The sequence below is a fragment of the Eutrema salsugineum genome, unplaced genomic scaffold (assembly GCF_000478725.1).
Source record: "Eutrema salsugineum unplaced genomic scaffold, Eutsalg1_0 scaffold_18, whole genome shotgun sequence".
In the NCBI taxonomy this organism is placed as follows: domain Eukaryota; kingdom Viridiplantae; phylum Streptophyta; class Magnoliopsida; order Brassicales; family Brassicaceae; genus Eutrema; species Eutrema salsugineum.
Window position 1 is genome coordinate 2,824,741 of NW_006256846.1, and position 6,745 is coordinate 2,831,485.

At 38.8% G+C, this 6,745-nt stretch overlaps 1 non-coding gene across 1 annotated transcript; it reads left to right on the forward strand.

Moving 5' to 3' along the window:
* On the forward strand, positions 1 to 109 carry LOC112087356. Its single transcript, XR_002900040.1, has one exon. It is a non-coding gene; the product is annotated as a small nucleolar RNA R71 (small nucleolar RNA).
* The last annotated feature ends 6,636 nt before the right edge of the window (positions 110 to 6,745 follow it).

Sequence of the window (6,745 nt, forward strand, 5' to 3'; positions counted from 1 at the left end):
AATCCATGGTGAGGGCAATCACGTTCATACTCCTTAAAATGTTCCCAGGCTTCATAGAAAGATTCAGTAGGTCCTTGTTGAAAGCTTGAGATCTTCGTTCTCAACAAATTCGACCTTGACTTAGTATAGAAGTGATTCAGGAAAGCAGTTTTACACTCTTCCCAATTAGTAATCGATCCTGCATGCAAAGATTTCAACCAACGGTGAGCTTTGTCTGCTAATGAAAAAGGGAAAAACTTACACTTTAAATAGTCTGCTGGAACTTGGTTTGTTCTCATCAAGCTGCAGATTTCTTCAAAGAGGTCGATATGGTCCATTGGGTGTTCAGAAGGAACTCCATGGAATTGGTTTTGCTTCACCAATGAGATGATTTGAGGCTTGACTTCAAACTCATTCCCGTTCGGAAATGGAACTTAATTTGCAGATCGGTTCTGAAAATTTTGAGTAGGTGCATCAAAATCAGCTATGTGGTGGTTTCTGGCTTGTCTTCGGTGTTGATTTGCTTGTGGAACAGGACGGTTACCGCGTCCATTCGGCTGCATTCCTTGGTGGTCACCATCGGCTGCATTGATAGGTGCATCAAGGTCTTCACGCTCTTCTCTCTCGCGGTTCTGGTGGTTTCTCGGAGGAATCTCATCCTCCTCTCTATCTTGTCGAGCATGATCACCTCCTCTGTGATCATTCTCTTCATTTTCTCCATGTTCGGACCCGTCTTGGTCCATATTTAAAGCTCGGTTAATAGGATCTCCAGGCTGGTCGTCGTTGGTCATTCCTTGCGTTCGTCTAAGTCTTCGAAGTTCTCTTTCGTGTCTGTCTGCCTCGTCTAGAATTGGAATGTTTTCTACAGGTCTGCGCCTGGTATTCATGCAATTCAAAGAAAAACAAAAGAAAGGAAAGATAATTCAGCAAAACTTTAAGAAAGAACTAGAGATCAGGTGTCTAGAACAGAAGTTAAAACAAGAAAAATAACAAAAGGCAGCGAAACAAATCCCCGACAACGGCGCCAAAAACTTGATGTGTGTCAACTGCGTGAGGGAACAAGTTTTACCTTTAACAAAAATAAATGAAAGCCGCAAGTGCACAGCTAATCAGTTGTAGTATTTAGGGATCGAATCCACAGAGATTTGTGTGCCTGGTATTCTTCTACGGTTTTTAACTTTATGTCTAGACTAGATTGGTTTTAAAGGTTGGTTGTTTATCACGAATTAAACTAAAACTTAAAGAAAGCAAATAAATCTATCCTAGAAAGCAAGTAGAAAAATCGAATGGAAAGCAAGTAAAGCAAGTAAAATATCGAACTAAGGAAATTGAAATGCAGATCTAAATAAGCAAGTAAAAATCGATTGGTTTGTAAACTATGGCTAAAAACGCTGAGCTTTTGGGAACTCTAAGGGATCATAATCGGTTTTAACACTAAGGTAGATAGATTGGGATTGACGGATATTGATATATAGGGTTCTAGAGCTAGAGTACGGCGGTATGACTACGTCACTATCGTGATCATAACCAACTGTTTCTCGCAACCCTGACCAGTAGGTTTCCACTCTGGCCCTGGAATGGAGAGAACGCAAGAGCTGCACAAGACTCGTCAATACTCACGATCTCGCCGCAGGTAGGTTTCCACTTCTACGGAAAAATCGCCTGTTTCATTCTAGGGCTGATACTTAATGAAAACTTCGCAACACTAACTATCTAGATCAGGTACTAGGTGATCAATCAAGCATACATGCAATAAGAACAAGAATAAACAGAGAACAAAGTTGAAATCCCAGATCTATAAACCTAGATGTCTTAATCGATTATGAGAGCCCCTTTCGGGAACCCTAAGCCCAACTCGGGATCTACTCAGACATGGTTGAGGTCGACATCATCATTGGTTTTAATAAAAGTAATCAAAAACAGTAAAGAAAAGAGATGAAGAAAGCTTCTCTATTGAAGAACTCGGACTTGAAAAATCTTCTACAAAAATCGCATAAAAACGGCGAAAGGAAAAAGGGTTTCTGTAAAGTATGAAGGGTTCTGTCTAAAAACGACCTAAATGACAAGTATTTATAGTCTTCAATACTCCATGGTCTTTAGGGTTCTGGAATTGAGGCTGAGAATGACTTTGGGCTTCAGAAATATGGGCTTTAGTTCGGAGTTTGCCGGCCACGGTCGAGAGTGACGTGACTGCGGGAAATAGGTGGCTGGCCGCGGTCGGGAGGCTTGTGACCGCGGGAAATGGGCTGTTGGCCGCGGTCGCGTGACTTGCTGGCCGTCTTCGAGTGGCTCCGGGGCTAATGGAATATCTTGAGATCCAACCGTTGGAATGTTTCAAACCAAGTGCATTTGAAAGCTGGTTGATTCTTCTATAAGTTGTCCAATTTTGAGGGTGATCAGACGGTGAGAAGGTCTTCGTCTCTCCATGAGAGTTCTGACGGTCTGCATTTATCCAAAATAGTCTTTTTGTTCCAATTTGTGCCTCTTTATCCCAAATTACCTCAAAAGTCTTTTAAAATTTGGAAACATAGAAATCCTTTGAAAACCTTTGAAAATGGAGTAAAAACACCTGTAAAAGACATTAAGGTGATCCATAAAAATGGTCAAAATCCGGTGTTATCATTTACCACCTTTTCTTGCATGAGCCATTGCATTCTGCATTTTCTTTAAAATTTTCCTATTTTTTTTCGATTTTCTTAAACCTTTTCAAAATATTTTGAGTTTCAAAAAGTGTTTTCAAATGTCAAAAACATTTTGAGGGAATAATGACAACATCGATGATGATAACCAACAAGTTTGCTTCTACACCAATCACTCATAAAAGCTCTTTCGAGGTTTAGTACTATACTAGGCGGTAGCTAGAGTACTTACACTACTAAATCCCACAAGATGACTTCTATTCATGAAGATCTTTTATGATAGGATATACTAGCTCATTTTACTTGAACTTAATCTTGACATCTAATTTTCTCATCAATGGTTTTAAAAAAGGCATCATGATATACATCTAGGACATCTTTTGCTTATTGATACCACTCTTTGTTGTCCTAGATGGCAAGTTCATCTTTATCTGGTACCACACCCTTAACCCAAACCTTCATGTTCAAACCTCATGCATTCTCTTTTAGGTTTGACAGATATGTGCAAAAACGCCGGAGAGGGAGGAACAACATAGTTTTCAGTCACTCAAGAGAAAGACTGAAAGATACCAGAATGGAGTGTGCCAGAAATCTTATGATGCCTCAGAAAAACTCATTTTTAAAGGTAATTTTCGTGCTCCCTAAGACTCCAAGTCAAAAGGCAGTTTCCCCTTTCTAAAAAAAAAAAATAGAAAGGAAAGGAAACTAAAAGCCTGAAGAGTCTTAGAAGCCGAAATCACTTGAGCCAAGGCAATAGGTATGTACTTAAGGAGTTATGAATTCACAACCTAGACAAAAATCCAAGTCTGGGGAAAATATAAGGAGAACCTGAAGAAAGGAGATGAGAAATCTTGAATCAAGAAGAGTGTGACTGAAACTGTGGGGGCATTTACAGTTCCATCCTCTCTTGCTGTTTTGCATAATGTCTTGTCTCTCCAGAAGAAGGTAACCCTAAACACATCAGCCTTACCATTAAAAAGCCTTTTTGATACCTAACCTTGAATGCCTTGTTTAATATCCTTTTTGATGAGAACCACTAAAAGCTTTAATGAATGTTAGGAGCTAGTTGACTGGAAGTTAGTTCTAAGTGTGTAGATTTTCGCATGACGGATTAACAGACTAGTTATGTTTGTATTTTGCTGAGAATTTTCTAGACTTGATCTGATTGATGCTTTGTCTATAATTAAGGTCTAGAAGTATGGTTTCTGATATTTTTTAGTTCTCTCTCATTTTTGTTGAATGATATTTTTCCAGATTAGATCTTGTTTTATTTCAGGACAAACAAAGTCTTAAGTCTGGGGGAGTTGATAACACCTGATTTTGACCATTTTTCACCATTGATTTCAAATGCTTTTTGAAATGTTTTAATTAGTTTTAGGAACTTTTATTATGATTTCCATGTATTTGTAGTTTCAAGGCTCTTTTCAGGAAACTTAGGGAATATGATGGCAAAATGGAAGAAATCCACATTTTTAGCTCAGAGTCAGACCGTCAGAAGTTCAGCCTCAAATGAAGACTTTCTCACCGTCCGATCCAACTAAAATTTGGCGACAATCAAGAGGAGACAACCAGCTTTCCATAGTACTTTACATCATAAAGATCCAACGGTGCAATCAAAAGCTACATGGAGACCAAGTTGACCCAGTTCACCAGTCCCGGAAGACTTTCACCCACGGGAAACACATGTTTTACCTGCCCTGGAAGACTCTCACCCCCGATGGACCTTATGACGAGCCACAAGGCCCAACATCAAAGTCCACTTCGCAATTTCTCTTCAGAGAAGCCCTAAATGAGACCTCAAAGACCTTAGGACCTATAAATACATTGTTTAGCAGCCCTAAACGGGTGTGTGCTCCTGTAATGAGATTTTGAGCCACCAAACTTTGTTTTTCTAGGGTTAGGCGATGGAGATGGGGATTATTCCCCAGATCCATTGTTCTTTCTCCTTTTTATCTTATTAACTTTTCTGTTTAATTCTTTTGCATTCTTCTATGTCTTTCATCATTCATTGCATTATGTAGATTAGTCTCAAAGAGTCAAGTTGTTTGAAGATTACGACAAGCATATATATATATATATATATATCGATTAGGATTTCTATTGTTCTTAGCCATATTCTGGATCTCATCTCTTCTAAGTTATTCGTAAAGCATGAGAGTAGATTCATGACCTATTCTCTGAGCCTAGGATCGATCAGAGCCACGAGAGTGCTGTATCGGATCATCCATACCTAGCTTCAGAAGAACATAGTCGCTATAGGAGTCGAAAGCTACCTATAGAGAAGATGTGAGTAGACGAATTCAATGTTCAATGCATGATCTTAAGTTTAGCATGAGAGCGAGAGTTAATTGCTAGATCTAAGAGATTAGTTGATTAAGGTGACGACAGTTGGTTAATCATGCATGTGTCTATTCTAGTTCAATGCAGATTCCCAGAAACAGATGAAGATAAATCGCCCGGAAGATAATTGGAAATGCCACCATACATCGATTAGAGTAAACCGGAGAAGTCTAAATCGCCACCTATGAGTTTAAGAGTCTTTAGTTTGAGTCGATGTGCTTTAGATGTTCTTTTAGCAATTCATCCTGCATTGCATTTCTTGTGAATACTAGATTAGGTTTATTTTAGAATCTTAACCAAAAATCCCAAATGTTTTATTGGTTTATGAGTTTGCTTACTTTCCAGTTTGTTGTTTCTTGCATGTGGATTGACACCTTAAGTCCTACAACGTACATCTGTGCACTTGCAGACACTAGGGTTTTATAAATTTAAAACTTAAGGAGGACCAACGGGCTTGTTCAAAAACAACCCTAGGCTCGCAAGCCCATCAAACTTCAAAACCAATTTGTTTGTTTGGATTAAGAAGTTTTTAAGCAATCTATTTGTAGCAATCTCTTCCCATTTGGATTGACACTTAAAATAGTGTAATGATATGAGCATGTTTAAGGAATTGATTTAGAGAAAAAAAAATCCTTATATCACCCATAAAAATATTTTTTTTTGTTCTTTGATTCCGTTTTTGTTTCCTCCCAGAAAAAAGAAAACCCATAAAATTTTGTTTTTAGTCTTTTGTTGCATGTGTTTGGTAGATCTATCTTTGTTTGCATCTTAATCATCTAGATCTAGTGTTTTTTAGTCCCCATCTTTGATTTTGTCCTTGTTTCATTCTGTCCTTCAACTTCCCGCTGCATCAGATCCGTTCATCAAGTTTCATAGTTTCTATTTTCGTCTTTTCAACTTTCATTGCATTTGATCTACTTGTGTGATTGTTAGACAGAAGACTCGCGGCTATGGGAGAAACGGGAGTACCAAATTTGGCTGAGATGTTCGCAACTCTCCAGACACAACTTTGAAACCATCTCCAAACACAATTCCAAACCATATGAGATCACTTAAATCGCCTTGAACAACTACCACCAGCAAGTAGAGATCCCATAAGAAACTTGATTGTGTAGAGAGCAAACCAAGGGGAGTATGACGAGTCTGACTTGGATGGAGATCCAGTATCTCCTTATTTGAGGCCAAGGAGACAACACAACCATAACAAAGGTAGAGAAGATGATGCACGACATGGAAATGGAGACGTAAAGCTCGCGGCACCAACCTTTGCTGGAAAGGTCAATCCAGATGTCTAAGGGCTATATGCAAGAAAGCTTAAGTCCTTGTGATGTTCATGTGCTTCAGTACCCAAAAAAGACGGATCATGGAGTGTGAGGTTTTAATATCGATTTCAACCTCTAGTCTTAGCTCTTAACCTGAACTACTTAGATCAATTAACCTTGATACTTAGTTTGTTTGTTGTTTTCAAGCAAGACACAAGAAAATTTGGTAACCCAGTTCCCTTTCGGTACGTCTAGGGAGAGACGGTACTCTCAACGGTCCACTATAATCGATCAAGTGTTTACAATAATGAGTTTGTTCCTTCACCGTTAAACTCACGTATCTCTCTTCTTTCCTTTGTTTCAGGTACCACAAAGAAGAAAGACCAGAAACTAATTCACCTTAGTTTCAACCACAGATGCCTTAACCCAGAAGATGAAGACGAAAGCCTGAAAACCCTTAACCGTGTATCTCTGTTTCTCTTCTCCTTCTCTCGTTAATTATCTCTGCCTCTCATTCACGTTTAA